Raw genomic sequence first — 24,411 nt, forward strand, 5'->3', positions numbered from 1 at the left:
AGGGACTGATTTAGAACTCAGCCAATGGGTTACTCCATCACAGTGGTGATGGATATCCTGCTGCTGAAATTTAAATGCCATTATCTTCACTGGGATTTATATTTCGGTGGACGAGATATCCATCACTGATGTGTTGGGTGTAACCCGTCCGCCGGACCCATAGTCTGCTCAGACATTGGATTAACCTGAAATGTAACAAATTTCAAAATTGAATTCCTTCAACTTCAGAGTTCTTCTTAAAGAGTAGATGAGGCTTTGCCAACACCTTTAGCATCCATCAAGTACACCAATGGCTTATGATGAGTGCACAAAATGAATTTACAACCCTAGAGGTATGTGTTCAATTTGTGCACCTCCCACATGCAAACTAAGACTTCCTGTTCAATGGTACTGTAGTTGCATTGAGCTCTCTTTATTGTGTGAGAAAGAAAAGCATCCAATCTTTCTACTTCTCTGAATCTCTGGCACATAATAGCACCCATGCCAATATCACTAGCACCAACTGTAACTTCACACATTTGATCAGCCAAGAAGTAATAAAATCAATCAATGTTTTGTTTCAACAATACCTACAATATAAATAAGTATACATATAAAAATGCAATACAACTTCCATTCAGAATTATATTGGTCACTTAACCATTGTAAATACAAACTTTAAAAGGTGACCTGCAAGTAGGGCGGTATTAATCTAGCATGTGCCTGGGTAATGGTTGCATAGAGTATTCCCCTCCTATCCCAATTGACCCTACATCGACCCCCCCCGTTAATAAAGTGCTAATGTCCTGTCGCAAATAATATTTGATCTGGGAAAAAGACCGGGGCTCCATAAGATTTAATGTGGGTTAAATATATACAGACAAGCACAGGAGTATGTTTGAATAACTCCATGACAATATTTGTTTTTGGTCTGCTCCCACTCCTGTTATTTTTAACGAGGGGGACACACAGTACATATAGAGGAAGACACAGAGTAGAAAATTGTTTCATCATCCAACCATTATCACAATGCTAGAGCGTTCAAGCTTGATTTAATAGTGTAATTGGAGAACAGGAGCAGAGCCAACAGTTATGAGCTGAGACCATTTTTGTGCATGGAAACAGAGTGCACAATACTGTCTCTACTGCCAAGGGTACAATCATAGGTTCCTCTAGTCACAAAAGTGTTAGCATTTTTTGATGTAGGGCAACCAGCTGGCTCGACCGAGCCTGTTATGAAATCTCAATACTAGCGCAGATTTTAAAGTATACTGCTGCATTCTGATTTCTGTGCAATCTTAGCCAGTACCTAACTGGTCTTAATGCAGGCACGTCTGTAACCGGGGTGACGCCCTTCTCCAATAAAGCGTCACCAGTGATGGTCCTTGTCCTAGCCTTAGCAGAGACCTTATTCAGCCAAGTAAGATTTCAATAGATCAGCATTTTCTATCAAATTTTGTATTTCAGAAAAAGTGCCCTCTTGTGCAACATCCTAAACTTTTTATTCTTTTGTAAAAGTTTTTTGAGCAGCTCCATTATCATTGCAAATCCACACACAAAATGAGCATAGTATTTACTCAATCCTAAGAATGAGTTTACTAATTTTTCTCACAAGGTTTTGATGCTCACGAAGTACGAAAATCAAGATTGACAGAAATTCCCTGGGAAGAGGAGTGATAACCTGAGTATTCAATTTAACTCGCAGGAATGTATACATCTGATTTTTCTAACCATTGTACATTTTTCAGACAAAATATTTACCACTTGACACAAAATAGGATCATGTTGTATACATCCTTAGCAAAATTTAAAATATTGGCTTGAAAGATTGCATGCCTTTAATATTTTTAAACAAACATCCATATGTTTTGAAACATGTTCGTAGCAGAAAGAAGGCCGATGGAAAGTCCTAAATATTTGTGTGCTCCAAATGAAGTTATGACTATTGTTAGTATTTGAGATGCTTCAATCAAAAGGTACCTTATGGTATGCAACTTTAAGGTCAATAGTGCTGAAGACTTTAGTGTCACCAATTCGAAAAAACAACTCTTGTATTTTAGGTAATGGATGGCAAGCTGCTACAATGTTTTTATCTGAAGAATGCAAATCTATACACAATCTAATCTCTCCAGATTTGATCTGTGCAGATACCACACTTACAATGCATTCAGAATTACCCACATGTTAGTGGGGCACTAGAGAGCCCGACGCAAGATGGCTGCACTATAGGGTAGCTCTGCTGACTGGGAGCTAACATTCGACAAATTTCCTGCACCCGGCTGACCATCTGCCCTGATTTAAGCGAGTTCTAAAATTGGAATGGTGAGGAGACTGTGATGACTTACAAACAAACTCCTTCCGGGGCTGCTGCTGCATCCTACTGTCTGCTGGCTACCACGAGTGACTGGGTAATGGAGGTGACGCCGATCCCTATGTGAGACCCGGCACACTCGCAGCACAGAAAGACCCACAGAACTGTAGCCTAACAGAGATAACACGCCTGCCCCATAGTGGAACGTGCGCACAGATCTCTTATCACAGATCCTTCTCCAGGACCCACCCCTCGTCCTATTATAGCATGTCTATTGAACTATTGAGTTCACAATGTGGTGCTCCACCTATCTAGGAAGAAGTCGTCCTTTCAACATCAGGGCAATAAGATCACCTTCTTTACAGACTTCACCATGGCTGTCCAGACAGCTCGCAGAGATTTCCTGCCAGTAAAGAAAAAAATGCAGCAAGCCGGCATGGAGATTGCCATGCTTTACCTGGCCACATTAGGTATCGCTCATCAAGATGGTCAGAAGGTATTTTCCACTCCTAAAGGGTCAATGGATTATTTGAGAAAAACCCAGTATTGGCCACAAAATTCCACCTGAAAAGGCCAACAGTACTGGGTAACAATGCAGCGACAAACTGTTAGTAGGACTGCAAACTTGGAGATTACCTCCCTCACACTGTGTTTGATTGAGCTATGGTTAGGACAAATGCCACCCCACAGACCATTGACACAGCCAGGGTGCCTTATAGGTGACTCTAACTCCCGGTCACCTCCCCCCACCTAGAGGCTACTCGGATCTCTAACTTTCCTCACGACGGAACATCCGTTATGCTCATGATGGCACTAAATTGTTGATTACTACATGGGAGTTTATTTGTTTATTAATGTCAGTTGAGAAATTGGTTCTCTGGGGGTGTGTCTTCAGCAAGTTGGGGCAGCTGAACTGGAGGGCATTTTGAGCTGGAATTACTTGCCTATTCAATACCTTTAGTGGGTTTGCTATAGAGAGATGATATACAACATATCCGCACACACAGGTTGTTACTTAGGAAGCTGGCACAAGCTTGGACACAGCCCCGCTAACACTATTGACATGGAACACAGGATTAAACAACCCAATAAAAAACACACATCAGGTTCTAGCCTACCTAGATCACCATCAAGTTCATCTAGCCTTACTGCAAGGACCGCATCAAGCACAACATGCAGCTAGTGCAGTGGGGGCCAAATGAGCAGGATTTCGGATGGCCTCTTTTTACTATACCTATGCTAGAGGAGATTTTTTTTTTTGTACCCACACACTCAGAGGTCGACGACCAGGGAACGTATGTCATTGCCCAGGTGAAACTATGTGAATCCATGATGATCGTAGTCAACACATAGCGCCCAAACAGTGATGACCCCGAATTTCATTCACAGATGTGGTGCAGACTGCATGTTTTGCCACCAACACCTCTACTGTGGGGAGGGGATCTGAATTTATAACTGGACCCACAGATGGATAGATCAGCCACAGCCGGCAAGCAGGGTAAAAAAACCAGCCCAGGTTTTGAGGGATGGTATGGCAGAATATTACCTCATTGACATGTGGAGGTTTCAACACACAGGGGTAAAGGAGGGAACATTCACCTCAACGGCACATGGCTCCTGGTCTTGATTAGACTACTGGCTAGCAATGAGTGAGATCCAAACATGGGTGAAAGATATTTGTCACCTTCTTAGGACCCTTTCTGATCACACGCTTGTAAAACTGATGACCATAACTACATATATCCCTACACAGTTCAGATGGTGATTACACCCTTCAGCATTGTTAGATCGGGTTTTCCGGGAGAGCATTCGGAAACCTATTAGAGTACTTTTTCATTAATAAAGACACTGTTGAAAGTGAAGCCACAATGTGGGAAGTCTTTAAGGCCATGATTAGGGAAGTGTGTATTGGTACACAGACAGGTATCCTGATAGCAAGGCCCCCGAAAAGATAGCATAACAGGCAAATTCTACAAAGAATGTGCTGAAATACTACCCCCTATTTGCAGATCATGCTTGAGGAGGTCTACATAGCACAATCACTGCCCCCCCACACTCAGGGAAGCGCTCATAATCACGTTATTGAAACCTGACAAAGCGTCAGAACAACACCCATTGTCATTCATTAACATTGACAACAAAATCTTAGCTAAACTATTAGCCACTAGACTGCAACCACTTCTCACCTATATGGCTTGCCTGACCAGGCGTGATTCATCCCCACCCAGTCCACTACACATAATCTCTGTACTAACTTTGCCATACTACATTATCTCGATCCCTCTATGAAAGTTGCAGCGATCTTGTTAGATGGCGCTAAGGCTTTCAGCGCTATCACTTGAACATACCTGTTTGTGATTTTGCAAACGATGGGGATACCCCCATCTTTCCTCAGATGGATGTGTTTGTTATACACAGACCCGACTGCACGGGTGAGAGTTAATGGCCTCACATCAGACCCGATAAGGGTGCAAAGGGGCACGAGGCAAGGATGCCCTCTATCACCTATTCTCTTTGCTCTAGCGTTTGAGCCTCTGGCCTGTGTGATCAGGCAGAGAGACGCCACTGCCGCCCTTAGATTTAGATTCCGACCACAGTCCATTACATTATACGCAGACGACATGGTGTTGTATGTACGAGATCCTGAGACTTATCTCACACTGCTCATCCGAGAATATCTGCAGTCTGGGTTAAGTGTCAATTGAGAGGAATTATGTATTGTGCCACTTAGACCACAAGTACTAAACTATACACCTTAGAATTCCCATTGTAATGGTGCTCAGATCCTGTTGAGTACTTGGGTGTCTGTGTGCACAGAGATTCTGATCTAGTGATGAGATATTTCTACGGTAGGGCAGTATCCAAATTGGAAGACCTGCTGAAGAGCTTAACGTGACTGTCACTGTCCTTTGCGGACCGCGTGGCAGTGATGAAAATTATAATTCTGCCCCTGCTAGAGTCTCTACTGCTATTGATTGCATGGGCTGGTAAATGCCAGAGGATCACCTAGAGCCAACTAATATGAACAGGGAGGCTTCAATGCTCTGGATCTACACCTATATTACTTATGTGCGCAAGCACAACATGTGCACTAGGAGGTACACCCCTCACGGTACAGCCCTCATTTGGCATTTGAACATGATGACGCCCATCCAATACTACTGCATGTGATGATACTGCACACACGGAGGGTTGGAGCCTGCGGGGAAATAAACACCACAAATTGTACCATTAGAGCCTGGCAAGTGCTAAGTAAATGAGCAGGTAAACAACTGCTGCATCCCCATGTGCTTTCATTGACACATTACCCAGCCCTATCTGTTACACACGAACCTAGAGCATTCCACAACATTGCTTATTGTAGGGAACAACTAGAGACTCAAGCTGAAGAGCTACCAGGAACCTCACACCCCAAAGGCATATGGGCACCCATAACCGCCTACCTTCGGACTCTCCCAGAAGACCCATGTGAGGGCACATTCCACACTGAGATACAATGCTACCTTCCTTACAAGCTTGTATATATATGACTGTACCGTGATATGGGGCCTGTATTATCCACTAATATCGCAGGCAATGGTTTTATTAGATGTTTTTTGTATTGCATATACAGAAAATGCTTAATAAAAACTTAAAATAAGAATTATTCACATGTAGAATGATGACTTCCTCACTACATACTAGTTGAGAAAAATATTATGCTTGAAGACTTTAACACATCCCACTCTGTCACCAAAAAGACCCTTGTAATCGTGCAATAAGTAATCCAATCTTCCATCTAACTCATAATTTTAGAACAATTTGATTTTAGTGTGATGGGTTCTGTAGTGCAAGGTTTAAGTTTCACACCAAATCTCTCTTGATCCTTCCAACCAAATAAGTCTTTACCATGAGATGCAACTGCATTACCCAATTAGTATAATTCACTCCAATTTCCACAATTCCATAATGACTTGATTTTAATAAGCCAAAGAAAAAAATCTTAGGAGTAATTTTGACATCAACTTCAAAAAAGGCACTGCGAAAATTACCAATTTTTTTTTATTTCTGCAACAACAACATTGTACAACATGACCATCGTCCACACATTGACACAGGAGTTACAGTGCGTAAGGGCAATTATAACATTTCCACACCCAGTCCATGATAATCCTACAACCTGCCCCCGCACTTCTCATGTTTGCAGGGACAACACCTTGCGTCGTAAATAGGCTGATCCTGCTGGGCACACAAGTCCACCCAACTCCTCCACTCTGCCACCGATGGGGGCTCCTGAGACTTTCACTTGCGACCAATATCGCGTTTGGCCACCAGTGTTGCCACCCCATTGAAAGTGTGTTTCATCCTTTGTCCTCCCACCTCCTCCAACAGCCTCAACAGAGCAATCCTGGAGTGAGGCCAATCTGACAGTAAAGAATCACAGAGCATTCTCCTTTGATCTCCTCCTAGAAAGGGACCAGTCTTGGACATGCCCAGACCATGTGGAAGAAGTCTGCCTCTGCTTCAGAACAATGGGCACACCAGGCTTGGTAGGCTCAGCATATACGTAAAGTGCAAATAGTTGAGCTGGAGCATATGGAAGCATGCCGAGATATCCACTTCTTTGGGGGTCAATCTGGCCTCACGCCAGTTGCCATCCTCTAGCTTGCCCACCCAGGTCTCCCTTCGCTAGCGCAACCCAGGAAAGCTATCTGGAGCATGAACAGTGAGAGATAGATAAAGAAAGGAGATGGCTCCCTTACCCAGCATCCCTATCAAGCTCTTGGCATCACAGGGGTTGTATTCTGGAACTTGTGTACCAGGGAGAATAATAGCTAACAAGGCATGATGCAATTGCAAGTATTGGTGGAACTGTGTGCGGGAGAGTTGGTATTGCTCCTGCATTTCCTGGAAGGTCTGCATTCCATCACCATGCCACACATCTTCAAGATAAGTAATGCCTATCTTGTCCCACCTCGCAAATCCCTGCATCCAATCAGTATGCTGTAACCATGTCCACTGCCACAGTGGTTCAGCTTGGTGAATTTGGGCCCCCACTGGTAAATCGCAGTGCTGCCCTCTAGCACAGCAGTGCTACTCGCATACTGTAAGGTAGGGCCCTGGGTTTTCGGGACCTGTAAAGCAAGCCAAGCAGCCCATCCAGGCCCAGCATGGTCCATCTGATAAGACGGGTCATCCCATATCCAGTTGAATCAGTCGTTAATCATGACCAGCTGATCAGCTAAATAGTAGCCATAAAGGCCTGCCATACCCATTCCTCCATCATGTGGGGAGTGTCGACTATTAACAAAGGCCACTCTCGTCCAGCCCCCTGCCCAAAAGAAGGCAGTAACATTTGAAGCCAGCGCCTGGAAACATTTCGGCTGGGGGAAGTTTGAAAAAATGTATAGAAAGGGCGGCAGGATCATCTTTTTAAAAATGGCCACTCAGCTCATGGCACTCAACGACAGATAGTCCTATCGCTGCAAATATCAATTCATCCCGGCAGCCAATGGGGTCAAGTTAAGACTTCAGGCCAAATCTGGGAGGCAGGAAACAGATGCCTAAATATTTGAAGGACAGAGGGCGTATCAAGATAGTGGCTCTCCAGGAGCAGCAACTCTTGTCTCCGCAAGTAGGTAACAACAAGGATTTGGATTCATTGACCCGGAGTCCGGAGGTTTCCCCTTATAAATGATAGATTTCCATACAGCTTTGGCTTGAAGACTTCAGGTACCCTAGGAACACCAAGACGTCATCAGCATATGTGCTTATCCAATCTACCAATCCCAGGACAATCCCTGCATCCGAGCATCACTTCGAATTAGGGTCTCTAAGGGCTCAATCGCCACAGCAAAGAAAAGGGGGGAGAGGGGACAGGCTTGGTGCATGCCACTGTCAATCAAGAAGGGTGGTGAGAGGGTCAAGTTAACCCGAACCTGGAAGGCTGGGCTGGCATACAGGAGAGTTTACAGAAGTGAGGGCTCAGTCCAGCCCTCTGTAGCACTCCCTCTGAGAAGGACCAGTCGATGGTGTTGATGGCCTTATTGAGATCTATTAGGAGCAGGTATGTAAGATTTCAGTGGAGGTGAGCAGGAGAGGGTACCATCTAGACCCTCCGGTTACAGTGTTGAGTGCTCCTGTTTGACATAAATCCACACTGGTCCAGGTGAAACAAAGAGGGCAGGGTACAGTTGAGCTGAATAGCCAAGACATTTGCAAATACCTTAGCGTCAGCAATAATGAAAGAGCTAGGTCTGTACGAGGAACATCGATCTGTGGGTTGGCCCGGTTGAGGGAACACAAAAATAGTTGCCATGTGAAACTCTGGGGGAAATAACCCCCATTCTTCCACTTTGGTGTAGATCATCAGGAGATGGCGGAGCAGGAGAGGTCTAAATCGCTTGAGAAACTCAATCAAGACTCCATCAGGATCCACGGTTTTTCCTGGGGCCATAGCAGACAGCACCTCCCCTCCACCTCTGGAGCTTGCTCACAGAGGTAGCCCTCAGTGTGGTGAATCAAGGGCACACTCTAGCAGCCAGCCAGTACAGGAGCTTCTCAGATTTATCCCCTTGCTCGTATACATGTTGCGTCAATGCCCTCCAACACTGTCTGGCCTCTTCCAGGAAAAAACGTTGTAGGTTAGACCTCACCAGTGGCAATTTGCGGTATAGGTCAGCCGAGGGCCGTTGACGCACCAACCATTCCAGGGAAAGGATCTGAATCTCTAGGGCTGTTTTTGACAGTTTGTGTGCCTCCTTACCCAGGACATACCCAATCCATATAATATTTAGTTAGTCTAGGGCTTTTTCAGGGCTGAAGCAACAAATAATAATGAATATACATAGCTAAAGAGCAAAATAACCAAATGATAACATTCACAATATGTAAAATAACCAGAATCCTGAATAATAGAAAAAAAGAAAGAAAAGAAAAGAGATAAGAAATGAAAACACAAAATTTCAAATAAATAAGGGAGAAATAAAGAGAAAATATTTTATTGATAATAAATAATAATTTGATGTAGAGACATGCCTGGTGTGACACTGAGGTAAAATTAAAACAGAAAAGTTATGTGACACATACGTGCGGATATGTAGTACTACAAACATAGGGCAAAATGGTGAGGAAAAGTTAACTAAAATTATGGCTGTTATTGGCCATAATGGAGAGACTAATCAAGAAAGGGCAAAAGTTTAAAATTAAATTAAAAATGATTTTAATATCATGCTTGACCTCACTGATCCAGAGGTTATGACTATATAAATAAAATATGCCGTGTCGTAACATGGTTTTCCAAAATAAGCAAATTCCTTTTGAAAAATACTGTTTCACAAAAAATTTACATATTTAAGATTACGGGCAATTATTCCCAAATATGGTGCCCTGTTGGGAGATGATAAAACCTTGTTTACGGAGAAAGTTCAGAGGTTTATTCCACAAAAGAACCACCATTACAGCCACAAAATCTACTTACACCTGTTAGGGCTGTGGATTTTGAGAGCAGATGTCAATATTATTGAAATAGCCCAGATGTTAGTGGTGCCCCTCATGTCACAAAAGCCAGAATGTGATAGTTTATGCCTTATGCTAATTAAAGTGCAAATGGTTTGAACGTAGAAATTGCACTGACATTTTTACTATTGTGCATCCATTTATAATGTAGAGTATGACGTATGTGGTATTTGAATGAAATCAAATGTCAAAATGATTAAAGTGATATTAAAATGTGATTTAGATTCTAGATTAACAGACTGTATTGACAAAATATTGAATTTATAATGACTAATGATTTAAATGCATGTGCAAAAATAGGAGAAATGTAGTTCTCCATTATATCTATTGAAAAATTGTAACAGAATTCTTTTCCCATTTAGAATCAATGTAACATGCATATTACTGAAGCATTATTAATGATGAACCTATAAGTTTGCATATTAAGTGTGTTTTATTAGGTCATATTAATTAAATGTATTGCTGTAATTCTCTTTCGTTAGCCTAAGTAAGTCCTTCTAAGTTTGTATTTTGCAACTGTGTAGGAAATGCAGATTCATATTTTCACAATGTGAGTCCATTGTTTACACAGAAAGAGATCCCTCCAGATTCCTGAGGATGAGAAGCCCATGTTCCTGCATGCTGAGCCTATTGGAGAGGTATCTTCCTCCATGCATTGTCCCTTTGAGATGCCCTGCTAAGACTCAGAATTTCTCTCCCTAACCCTTTGATGCCGCAGATTACCGTTGCATCCCTTTTTCTGACCACGGTCAGGCCGATAGTTTGCATTTCAGGGCGCCGGAACCGCTGCAGCCCGTTTTTTTGTATTCATTTTGCTACAGTGCGGCCCAGGAGGCACATTCCGGGCTCCAGGTCACACCGCAGCCCCTGGCAGCCTCCCTGATTTTCTTTTCACTTACCTCCTTGGTCCCTTTCTCTTCTTTCTTCCTTTTTTGTCACTTTTTCTTCTGTCTTCATTTCTTCTTTCTTCCTGATCTTCCATATCGTCTTCTTCCTTGGTGTTTGTCTTCCCAGCATGCCTGTTTCCTTTTCCTTTTCTACTTGGTCTTTTTTCTCATTCATTTCTATGTGGTCTTTCCCAATCCAAGATGGTGTTGTACGTTCTTCCTGTTGTGTCACTTTCTGTTTCATGGTATATAAGCACTGCGGTTCCTTCCTTCCTTGCGTTGCAAACACTTCCGTCTTGGTGGTGATCCTCACTCCTGTTTCCAGTTTTCTCTGCGCTCGTGCTTAATTCCTGCAGAATTGTCTTCTATTTCTTTTCCCTTTTTTCGTTGTTTTTTCCTTTTTTTTCAGGAGTTCCTGTGGTAGAGGTTTTTTCCCATTGCTTGGGTTTTTCCTCTGGGACTCCTTCTGGAGGGTACGGTCTGCATTGGCGTTTCTTCTAGTTAGCAGCACTGTGTCTGCTAGAAAGGGTTGCCCCTATCTTGGCTAGTACAGAACCAGTAAGAAACCAGGCGTTCCTCCAGGTTATGGTGGTACAAGACGTGCAGATCATGATAAACTCCTTTCAGAAGACTCTTGGCCAAGCGTTTGACATGCTGACACTTTCCCTTTTTATCTATCTTTTGTCCACTTTAGTTAGAACATTACTGCCCCAGTTTTCCTTTTCCTAATTCATTTGGTCTTTCGCCTGCAAGTGTTCTGCCCCACATGTTAATCCTTAATTCGGCCATGGTAGGGGTTTCCCTTGTAATCAGCTGAAACTATATTTTAATGTCTTTGATACTGATTGATGCTTGCCAAGCCTGAGCAACGCTTACTTTCTATGTCACAGTTGATTCTATTATTGTTTTGTGTATTTGTTATTGAATGCTTAGTCTCATTAATGTTAGTTCGACTAAACTTATTTTGTCGCCTTGAGCAACCCGTAGTGATACTGTATCTTTATCATTTTGTTCTGAGAATAATTTACATGACTTTGAGCTTGAGTTTGTAATAGAGCTCCCTAACTTTATACCTTTTCTGACTGGAGTTTCCCTTGTATGGCAAAATGGGTCATACTGTTTAATATTATTGGTCTGTATTGAAATTGTGTTTTATGGTTCTACCACACTCTATAGCTGGGTCCAAAGGTCCGTCAGCCTTGATGGGCATGGAATCCTGTAAAGGATGAAAATGCTCCAGCAGTATCATGACCTACAAGTGAAAACAATTGATATTCTAAACACCCAGAAATTACTTGAAAGATAACAGAGATGAAAAAAGTAGGTATCAAGGCCTGAAAGCATATGGGTACTGTAACGGAACCGCCGTTACCACGGGCCAAGACCCACAACAACAGAACACAATGGGCAAGTTTGCAGAGGAAGGAAACACCTGGCGTGTTCCCCAGGGGCACTGTAGGGAGAATCTTCTTCCAGGACAACGTCTACTTCCGGGGTCACAACCCGAAAAGGCTCACGAGCCAGGAACGCGTTGAAAGGAGGAGTGGAGACGAGGAGGAGATGCAAACCAAGCCGCAACGAGAGGGGAAATCCAGGCAGCTGCATCGGGAGAAGACGCAGGACCCATTGCTGAGAGACCATGGAGATGAAACGAGAGAACACCAGGAGCTGGATGCAGAAGCTGAGAGGCCCGAGGACATTTACACTATGGAGCAGCCATGTCAAGTTCCTGGAGCGACGTAGATGCACAAGGTACAACGATATTTTAAGGAGAGAAGGTCCTTCCTTGAGAAGGGTGAGGGGAGGAAGCGGGAGACAGAAAAGGGGAACTAAGGCCCCCTTGTAGGGTCACTTAGTTAAAATACAGAACCCTGATTGGTGGTGGAAGAAGCCTGGTACAAGTACACCCATTTGCATGAGTCATTATTTTTAGTTGAGAAGCACCTTGATTATCTCTACCCCACTGACACCTCCCCAGTGACCCCAACCCCACAATATATATTAGAAACACTTACCGGAAGCCTGTCCCGGTTCATTCTTCCGAGGTAGATCCACCGTGGTTCGGACGCTGGGAGAGAGTGTCATACCCTGCAGCGCTCTGTGGAAGGCTAGCAGATGCCAGACAAGACCTAACGAAGGGAACAAGAAGAATACAGAGAGACAAGTTACTTTGTTCACCTCATAGAAACGGTAAATAAATACAATTATCTTGTGAAAGAACCTTAGTAAGACTGGGTTATTCATACCTACCCCATTACAGGTACTTTCTTCATGGGCTCCCGGTCATAAAATTCAAAATGAGCAAGAGACCATCATTGCCCAGCATGAGCATTTCATGTGGTTTGTTTTGGCGAGAGCAGCTGCCAGTGCTTGCTCTGTCCATTTTAAACTCTGCCTCCCTGTGTCAGACTGACCCACAATCCCAGGCGCTTCCACGGGTATTGTAGTGGTCATCTTAAATTTGGGAACACATTAACGCTTGAAAGACTAATATCTGTCTATGGTATTTTTCCTTTTCTAATACAGTGAAAGAAAAATCTGACTAAGTAAAGGCACTTAATAAGAATACAAACAATCTCTAAATATCATAAAGTTTTCACCCCAGACATGTGAGCATGCAATTGAAAAAACAGTGGTTTAAATAAAGCCAGCAGAAGCTGGAAATACCATTGTGAAGAAGGTAATCAGCATTTATAACACCACAAAGCATATCAAAACTCCCCCTGAAACTCAGAGCAACTTCCTGGTTGTGTCATGCCAAAATAAAATAAAGATATTAATAAGTATAGTATATGAATAATCTCCAGTTATTATTTGTACTAAGACACATCAAATTGTTTTCAAAAACATTACTTGATGGATAGCCTGTATCCCACAATGAAGTACATTCAATATAATACAAGAAGTATTTTAAGGAAAAAGAACATTTCAATGTAGATCATACACATTGCTTTATCAATCTTAAATGAAAAGTATCCATCAGTGGTATATGCCAAATAAGAACAGATGTTTCGGCGGAAGAGAACATTTCATTATGCTTCATAAATGTTCATCCTTAAGTCTAATATATATAATTTTAACAAAAAACATGTTATTCAACAGTCAATATTGTATGGAGATATGGACGTCCGTATAGTATTCAGAGTAACCAATAATGCATTTCATGATCTTGATTTAAACCCAACTCAATAGTATTAGCCTGGAGAATCCAGAGGCTTTCTGTTTGTCACATCTTCAGCTCTCTACTAGCTCCTCTGGGGTGTGTTGAGATCTGTTGAATACCAAAAAATTCAAATCTATCATGTTCATTGTTTTTGATGAAGTGCTTAACCAGAGGAAATTTGGTATCCTGTTTGTGTATATTTCGGTAAAGTTCCTGAATAAGAGTTTTCAGAGGTCTCTTGGTACTACTGATGTAAAATGTTGACCAAGAATTTTCAATTGCACATATAACAAATGAGCTATTGCAATTATGAAACTGATTGATAGTACAGTAATATTCATAGCTGAATATTATATTGTTTCTTATTCATCCCTATCTTATAAATTGAACAGTTTTGGCAAGTGAAGAAACCATGAATTTGGTCTTGTTTTTTTGATGCAGGGTCGAAGTAAGAAGGACACAAGATCTGTTTTAGATTTCTGGCTCTCTAAAAACCCATATGTGGATAATCCATTAGATTACTATTTAGCACTGGATGGCGCCTCAGGAGAGGCCATTGTATTTTAAGGATGTTCATAATATGGAAATGACCATTGTGAAAATTAGTTATGAATTATATTGGATCTTTGTCTTTTGGTCCCTGATCTTGGATTGTTGTAATAGTGTAGCCTGTGAGTTTCCTTTACCAATGAGGCAGTTTTACTGCATCCTCTCTTACAAAGTCTGTGTTTGATTCCCTTAGCAGTTGATTCACAGCTGGTCATACTGCTGCAGTTTCTTCTTACTCGGAGCAGTTCTCATTTAGGAATATTTTTTATTATACCAGGTGGGCAACATCTGTCTGCTCTAAGTTGGAGTTGGCAGCATTTTGTTCCATGAGTTGTATGGATTTGTCCTTCATCACTATAGATAAGCAGATCCACGAAATTCACTTGTGAATTAGGAATATTGTATGTGATCTTGATCTTCTTGGTCTTGTTGACAGAGCATATTTTTTTGCTGCAATCCAGTCTTTATGAATATGAATTGGCAAGGTTACCTATTTGCAGCCGTAGCTGTAGTCACTCTCTATACTTCTATTAATCATAAATACAGAATTGAGGCACTAAAACCACCTCACTTGCAAGTTTACAAGCACACCTAACCAAAAGGTAAGCTGTTTCATTGCTGATATATTTGTGCGGCTGCACTTGGTTGACTAAAGCTCTTCTGTGGCTTCTGCATTAGTGTTACCTGCTGGAAGAGAAATGGGCAAGCGCTCTCCCAAGAAAGGCATCTTTCTCCTTCCAGGTCCCCATTATCATCGCTTTCTTTTGGGGTCTCTTGTCCCTCTCCCCAAAGGGTAAGTGAGGGGGGGAGGAGCTGAGGTAAAAATAATCTGCAGGATTGTTCTGGATACCCGAAAGTTGTTCAAGGACGTAAGAAGAAGAATATTAAAAAAGCAGTTGGGCAGAATCTTTCTGCATTGGACATTTCTTTGGACAGTGAGGATTCCTGTCCTCCTCCGGGAGTCGTTACAGGAGGTTTTGTGTCATGTCAGGGATAACATTGACTTTTATCAGATGGAAAGACCTTAAACCTTGCAGGATTTTATGCTGCGTCAGTTTCATATACCACCTAACCCAGGCCTGGCTATACATCAGCATGTGCTAGAGGTTATAAAGCAGGAGTGCAAAGAACATTTATGGCATAACTGTTAATTTCTTCAAGGCTTTGTTCTAGTCTATTCAAAATGAGATCAACTGTTTTAAATTACTGGAGTCTATGGAACAACAAATAGAGTTCTTATCAGACATCTCATTTGATGTAGTTCGAACCCCCCCTTTGGTCAGTGGGTCCTCGATTGTGGCTAGAAGGAACTTATACTTGAAGGATTGAAACACTGACTCAGTGCATAGATTCACCACCCTCAAGATGCCTTTAAAGGGATCTAAGCTATTTGGAGTAGAGTTGGTGATAAATTGTTCAAGGAGAGAAAGCTGTTTTCATCCTTCAAGAGACACTACAAAGCCTTCCTGGTCCTCCAAATAGAAGTCTTTTAGACAGCCTTTGTGATGACAGTCATCCAACAGTCATCTAGATTTAAAAGGAAGACTTTTCCATTCTTGCTTTGTTTGTTTTGGAGGCAGAAGCAGAATTTGAGATTCAAGCATTAGAATTTCTGGCCATGCCGGGTCCAGACCACCGTTACAGATTGAAGGACAGATAAATAATGTTTTCTCCGAGTGGGAAAGGAGCACATCAGACAAATGGTTCTCAATATAGTCAGATTGGGCTACCAGATCGAGATTTGTCTCCTCCTGTTCCATCAGGGACCATTCAGACACTGGTTCCCAGGAAGCCCAGTAAGAGCCAAACCTTGAAGGTGTTTGCTTCCCTACTGAAGAAAAGGGCAACGTTTCCTGTCCAGAAGATGGAGGGGGATCTAGACGTCTATTCAATAGTTTTCCTGGTAAAGATAGCAACCAGTAGTTACCAATTGGTGATAGATCTAAAGAACCTCAACCAATTCATTCCAGGTCTCAAATTCAAATTGAAACTTTAGAGAGAATTGCTCCTTTGATCCTTTGTCAAAGATTCATGATTGCACTAGACCTTATGGATGCCTTTCTTCAGATTTCTTTAGTAATGAAGAAATGGAAGTTCCTAAGGTTCGCAGTCAAGAGTAATTGACAACTGATGGACCTCCCATTCGGGATCAAGTCGGCTCCCAGAGTTTTTGGAAAGTTAATGGTTTTGGTGATTGTGCATCTTAACTTACAGTGAATTCCAGTCTTCCCATTCCTTAATGATTGGTTAGTTCATGCTCCTTCCATTTTAGAGACATTAAAGATTATGATGACCACAATGGAAACAATCACCATGTTGGATCTTCCCCTCAACATCACAAAGTGTCAGTTAATTCCATCCATTGATCCGAGACATCTTCGGAACAGACCGTAGAGAGTGTTCCTTCTGGTGGAGAGGATCACTGGCCTGCAGAACTTGATCAATGATCTTCACTCAAGTTCAGAGGTTCCAGTCGGACTATGTATGGTTGTCAAGAGGCACATGCCAGCTTGTGTCTTCCCAGGGCCATGGCCTTGCATGCATATGCGCCCTTTCCTCTAGCACCTGCACACCCTCTACTCTCCAAAACTCCACTCATTGGACTTTCCTGTACCCTTATTTTCTAAAGTCAGACTAAATCTAATGTGGTGGTTAAATTCAGACAATCTTCAGAAAGGCAAACAAATGCATCCCCAGCAGCCGTTAGTTCTCACCACAGAAACCAGCAGTGTAGGTTGGGGAGCAACCATACTGAACCAATCATATCAACAGTGATGGTCCATCGTCAGAGGAACAGGAGGCAGCTCATGGTGATCTTCAGAGTTCTCCTGAAATTGAAGGATTTGATTCTTCAGAAAGACATTTTAGTTTGCGCAGACAACATGGTCTACATAGCATATATGAACCATCAGCGGGGGCACCAGGTCCAAGTCCTTGAATCAAGCAGCAAAAGAGATGGGTCTTACAGCAGAGTCCAGATTCTTGAGTCTATCAGCTGTACACGTCAAGGGGAGGATAATTTCCTGGCCGGCAGATCATCTGAACAGGTACTTTCCTTCTTCAATTAACCTTGCCTTATCCTTGAGGATCTTCACCCAGATTTGCAGAAGGTTCAAGTTCCTTTCCTGGATCTTTCATGTTCAAAGACAATGCAGTCATTCCACATTTCTGCTCAACGTTCCAGGTTAAGGTAAGCTGGGGAGTGGATGCGTTACTGTTGAACTGGCCCCAGTGATTATTGTATGTGTTCCTGCCTTTTCCTCTAATTACAAGGACATTTTTGTGGATCCAGCAGGAGAAGGTGGGATGTAATCCTGATAATTCCTTCTTGGTCAAGACGGTCATGGTTTTCAACTTGGAAGACCCTAACAATTTGTCCTCCATGGGTGCTTTCTCTGGAATCTTACTCCATCAAGCCATCCTTCCCTCCTCCTCAAAATCTGGTTCTGTCGTTTTGGAGGTTAAAAGACTGACCATATTGAGTAAGAGCCTGCCTCCTAGTCTGATTGAGACAGCCCAGAAGTCGAGGAGATCTACCACTTTGAAAGCCTGCTCTAGGCACTGGGAAACTTTTGACAAGTGGTGCTCCTTGCATGACTTTTCAGCACTCTCCTGTCCCTTTCCTATAGTGTTGCAGTTCTTAGTGAAAAGGTTTCATCCGAATATTTTGCTTTCCCAGATCAGGTCACAATGGTTTACTATTAAGGCATTTCTATAATTCGCTGGACCTCAGAGGGATGTCAATATAGTAGTCAATAGGGTTTTTCAAAGTTTTTCTATGTAAAGACTTTCCTTGAAATCCTCGTCTCTTTCTTGGAAGCTTCCTGCAGTTCTTCAATGTGTCCAGTCCTTTCCTTTTGAGCCTTTGGAAGGGGTAGGCTTAAAATGTATCTCATACATGTTGGTCTTTTTGGTGGCTACCACCACTACTCATAGAATCGGGGAACTGTTGTCTCTTCTTTATCGTTGTCACTTTTTAACATTTTACTAGGATGGGGTGATCTTGAGAAAAGATCCTTTTTTTCTACTTAAGGCTAATTCTTCTTTTCACAAGAGGTGATCCTTCCTTCATATTTTCCCTCTCCTTCTTAGTTGGTATTTTGTTTAAACTCTCTGAATGTTAAGAGCTTTTTCCATTTATCTTAACAGGTCACAACTTTTTCCAGAAGTAAGGTCACCTGTTTGTAATTTTCGGTGAAGCAGGACGAGAGAGAAGAGCAACCAAGACACTTCTGAGCAGATGGCTGAAAGCCACTATTTTGCTGGCAGATCAAAGATCCTCTGAGGGTGGATCAGTTCAGGGAGATCCACTAGATGCATGACTTCCTCTTGGGCTGAGGTCCAGGTAGTCTCTATTCAAGAAATGTCATAGTCCTTGGACTCTACTTTGGTCAGACATTTGGTCATAATGTACTCAACTATGGTTCGAATTTTGGTGTAAGGGTGCTCAATCAGTTTTTGAGTAATGTATTCCCGTTGCTCTTTTATTTCTGTTGTCACTTTTGTGTGCAGGTGTATGGACTAGGACAAGAACAAGAGACGTACAAGTCATACTCTGATTACTTACTGGTAATCTTCATTACTCCTACTCGTCAGTCATTAAAAATCCTTCCCCCCCTCCCTCCTCGACTTTGATTAGGCATGGACATTTAAGGAGGATTCTGGGTAAGGCTACCATTAGGGTGGTTAGAGCTTACCAAGAATTTGCTTGCGTTTTTTCTGTCTGGAAGGTTGAGTCACCTCAAGGTGTAATGACTGTGCCTAGGACAAGTAGGACTAAGGCCCTGATTTAAGAAACGTGGTGCTGCACTTAGTGCAGCGTCACTTTTTTTGCATCCTTTTGCGCCCCCCTAACGCAACCATGTGTGTTTCTTTTTCTTCAGTATTGGGGTCCGGTCAGTGTTGAAAAACAGAATTGGCTGGACGTGATTGACATCATGTGACTTAAGAAGGCACTAATGAGTCTGCCAGGCAAAATATGGAAGTGTACTGTGGTATAACAGTGTCACTAAATGAACTACTTTCATCTGATCCATTATTAATTAAATATTAGTTGCCTTATATCATCAAACCGAAGAAGTGAGCCAAAAAACAACCGCACCCCGCCTTGTCCCAAGTTCGTACCGTCGTGCTCCCAACAAAGGCACCTGCTACTCCAAAGGTGCGACCAACCGGTCCAAAGTCTATATATTGCAGATCGAGGGGCACCAACAGAAACCAAGAAAACGTAGAGTCATCCAAATTCATTGTTCAAACATAGCCTTTATTTACTTCCAAACATCAAAGAAAAACAGCCAACGCATTTTGTTCACTAAATGTGAACTTCCTCGGGCTGTAAAACAAACACAAAAGCACACAAAGAGAGAAAGAGGAAAGCGCACCACACGTCCTCCCAACAAAAATACTAATCACAAGCAATGTGGTGGCATTGAAGTGTGACGTTTTGTCAATTTCTGATCAGTGAAACCATTTGTCACCATTCGTCTCGAAAATGTTGCTCTAGTCTATCTGCCAGAATATTTTCTTGATGGAAGAAGTGGTCTCACACACTAAGGGGGTCATTATGAACACAGTGGTAAACACCGCCGTGTTCATGCTGGCGGTCTTTCCATAGACCGCCAGCCCCCTTGAGACCCCGCTGGCCGCATTACAAACATTCGGCTGGGCCAGCGGGCGGAAACATTGTTTCTGCCCGCCAGCCCAGCAGAATGCAGCGCTGGGACATTGCCGACGGCTCCACATAGAGCCGTCGTCAACGCTTCAGTGCGGCAGGTGCAGCAGCACCCGTCGTGCAGATCACTGCCGTAAATCGGGCTGTGACCTGCGTGACGAGGCACTGCATGGGAGACCCTGCACTGCCCATGCCAAGGGGGAACCCGCCAGGGAAAGGCTGGGGGAAACAGGGTACATTATCCAGTGCATAGCAGCGCTGCCCTGTCAGATAATGTAATCCGTCTTCGTCAGGCTGCCTGTCGGCGGTAGCCTGGCAGTGGAGACGGGCCGCCTGTGTTTATTATATGGCGGTTCAGACCGCCATCCCGGTAGCGGTCTTTTCCGCCGCCGCCGGCATGGCAGTCTGAACCGCCAGGTTCATAATGAGAGCCTATGTGTCCATGCTTCACCCTTGACCACCTCTCCCCACCCTGGTAGGACAATGCCACCAGGGCGGACTCAACCTCTTGGTAAAACCTGCACCAGAGGGAGTTCTTATATAAAAGACTACTGGATAGAGTCAGGGATCCAGATCAAAGTTAAAAAATATCTCCTGGACTACCGGTGTTATTCACCTTTATTGGTGGTGTCCAAGGATATGATTAAAAACATTGTAGGACAATAATCAGGGCCTAATTACCCTAACTTTCTACTTTAGCCAACATGTTTCTTCCCGCTCTATGAGCCTAAAGCAGTCCGGGGCGTTCGTCAGGGCTGATGATCCCTAAAATCTAGAACCAAGGAGTGATACCCAAGGGACAAAAAAAGTCACTCAGGACCTAGCTGGGTGGGAATCAAAAAGTGAAGATACCCTATATTTGGGGGGTAACAAGCTTCCAGTCTGGAGCAAAGCTGATGTCGTTTTTAGTCACACATTTGCAAGCGGCTGGCACCAACAATGTCCAGGTACTGACACTTGATGAACCTTTTGACGAATGTGTGACTAAAAAGGACATCGCCTTCCCACAATTATATTGCATCTGAGACCTTGGTATGAGTGGATTACCCCCCCATTTCAAATCTCCAATATTGATGATTGTGTATAATTTACCATCATTGTGAAGGTAGGGGTTACGTAATATACTGGTAATGTATTTTATTTGATAGAGCCTTTGAGAATAGGATAAACAGACACCACCTCACAACATTAAGCAGATGTATAAACCAAAACCAAGAAACTCAAGGAGATTGAATTCAGTTATCTACCATTAATACGTCCTAAATACGTTAAAAGTTTCCATATCCAAATGTATCACTTTCGGTCGTTAACCACAAGTATTCCATTGTAATGTCTCTTTATGTGACATGTAGTAACTCCTAAAAATATTACAAAAGATCATATGAAATAAAAGCATCCATTTGTCATCCCCAAGTAACCCTTTAGCTCAATAAAAACACAGCTAGATGCCATGTTGCAATTCAGTCTCAAACTGAAATGGTGTGCAAAATGATGGTGTAAGTATCGTTTACTAATATTCCCCGACTACGAATACCGCTCCTTTTACCCTAAATTATTATACCCCCAGGGAACCCCGAATGTTACTGACAATACTTGTAACATATCTTTACTAGACCGTATATCCCATATCGTGCAGAGACGCTTCAAAGCAAACGTGTTCAAAACTTCGTTATTAGCCCAAAATTCAATTTTCGTTTGACTAAGATACATGCAGTATAACCGCACATATACTTAAAAGAGTCACAATGGTAAGAATCGACGATGTTTAAAACCACCTGTCCATATATAGTGATGAAGCTGAAATGAAGGTTTTACATTTATTAGCGCATAAACGTAGTGTAGCAATAATCAAGTGTGACTTTAATCGAACTAAATAAGATTGTACGGGGACAAATGTGCCCTCAGCGTAGTTTGCCCACATTTATAAGCGTGCTTCATATAATGTGATGTATTAGAATTGTACTAGTTTGACATAATCGTAAACGTGTGCCATGATTTGCTTGTTAGAAATGCTTTAGCTTAGCATAACTTTAGTGGAGGCTTTGGCCTAGTTGCCATGTCTCACGATTTAGATGCTCGTATTTTTCCGATGTGCTAATGAAACGTGTATTCTTGCTTGAAGCTGTACTTTTCCAGTGAGATCGTTCACATGCTTATCTTAAGGTTTCGTGCCAGCCTGGCATCTTTTTTCTTCACTCCAAGGTCAATCTGCAGGTGCAGACAATGGACGCTCTGAAAGTGAGTTAATTGGTAAAATATGTTGCAACTTACGTTCCCGACTCCAAGGATAATGTATGCTTAAGTAAAAGCTTGAGAACTGTTGTTTTTGATTGGACAATTTGAAGCTAACCTATGAACCCTCCAATGGAAGACCCTACTGGAATTGAACTGTTGTCTATTTAAACCAGGTGCACAAGGAGAAAGCAGCCATTATAGCCATTATAGACATTGAGCCCATTACGAACTTTACCGGACATTACAGCCCATATACCCGCCATTTTGCAGGACATTGGCCATTATGGCCCATCTTGCTGACTTCGTCATTTGCCGTCTTCTAGAGACTCTTAAGTAATTCTCGCCCTAGAGACTTTAACTTTGATTTGTCCCTTTGCATGAAGTATTAGTTTTATCTTGCCGCCGTGAGGCAATTGCCCCGTCCACCCTGCCCCTTTGCCCCGTCCCATACTGATCGAATCCGGTACCTGTGAGACGAAGACTTCCTTGAATGCTGATTGGATTTGGTAAATATGAAAGGAAAATTGTACAATTGCATTGTGTTTTCTTTTTAGGTAACCAACTGCTGATTTTTTATAAGAGCCCTAGTTAAGAGTTTTCTAAATTAATGTTGCTAAATTGTTTTTGCATGAAGTCCCACATGCTGATGCTAATTTGAGGTTAGATGAGGATTCATTTGATGCACGATGCAATTTGAGACCTTGTTATGCTGACTAAATGTATGCAATTAGCCCATTACAGATTGTAGTTTTAGTGGTTTGCGTTGCCATCATAGAAGGCATTGTTATTCAAATGCTGCATAGATTGCATTTGTTTCGCCGTTATGGACAGCTATTAATGTTCATCTACATATATCATTTGGTGTTGAGACACATCTACATTGTGCTAGCTTTGTTAATATAGGGAAATAAATTCATTAACTTTGCATAAATTGGTGTGGTTATTCATGACCGAAAGGTCATGGTTTCGCCGAAATGTATTCTGGATTAATTGTGAAGTGTTATGTTGATCAGGGCATTGCTTATGTTCGTTATTGATTATTGATTGTTGATTTTGATTGATTACTCCCGAGTAAGGAGAGTCCCACTTGGGCAAAAGATTCATCGACCCAAGAGCGTCCAACTACAGGTAAATTATTAGGCTGGTTAACGCTCTATCAGTAGATGGTAGCAGAGGACGGTTTCGCCTTTTGGGACCCCTCACTCTTAAAGTACATGGTGTTGAATTAACGGTTACGCCCTTTGAGACCCCACTCAAGAAGTTGAATTAGATTTTTCTTGGGTAAAACAGATTGAGAGAATGATGATGGGCTAAGTCCCTCGCGACTTTCCCGGGATCTCGGAGCTTGCGAATGGAAAGAATGGAGGTGTGGAATCAGCGTTGGTGGTACTAGTGACGGTATGAGTGAAGTTAGGATTTTGCGCTTGCACAGCTTATTGCCGCAGATTGTGTGAAAAGGTTGCGAGGATTTTAGAGAATAGCGGAGGTGCGACTCCGAGTGTAGAAGTAGGGAAGTCGTCGAACTTCATAGAAATAGCGGAGGTGCGACTCCGAGTGTGAGAGTAGGGAAGTCGTCGAACTTCACGTGTATGTGGCGCTTTGTGCAGAAAAAGGTCCACGTGGTTGTTGTTGTTGAGACGGGCCCTGCGAGGTCAAGAGACTCCGGAGTATGTTGAAAAGTGTATGAGACACTTGTTTATGTTGTGGTCTGGTCGGTTTAGTAGGTTGATCGGGCGTGGTCAACGAGTCGGTACGCGTGTTAAGGGAGTGAAAGAAACTTCGACTTTGGGCTTTGACAAATTCTAAGTGCACTAGAATAGATCATTGACAAGTTGAGAGCAGAGTCTGCGGGTCAGATTTGCTTGCGAACGTGGGGACCGAGAAAGATGGAATAACTGCCGAGGCTAGTGAAAAATCCCTAAGGTCCTGAAGCGATTGTGTTACCCTTCCTGTAGTAAACCGACAGATCTGTTTTATATTTTTGGTTGCTCGCGATATATGCTAGAAGTTGATACGAGAGGAGCTGAGTGAAGGAGGACAAGCCGCGAGGCTTTCTCAGCCGCAGTGTGTGTGGGTGTGACGTCACTAGGAGCCGCGCTGGGATAGGTTGGTTGCAGAG

This window comes from Pleurodeles waltl, chromosome 2_2, assembly GCF_031143425.1.
Source record: "Pleurodeles waltl isolate 20211129_DDA chromosome 2_2, aPleWal1.hap1.20221129, whole genome shotgun sequence".
Taxonomy (NCBI): Eukaryota; Metazoa; Chordata; class Amphibia; order Caudata; family Salamandridae; genus Pleurodeles; species Pleurodeles waltl.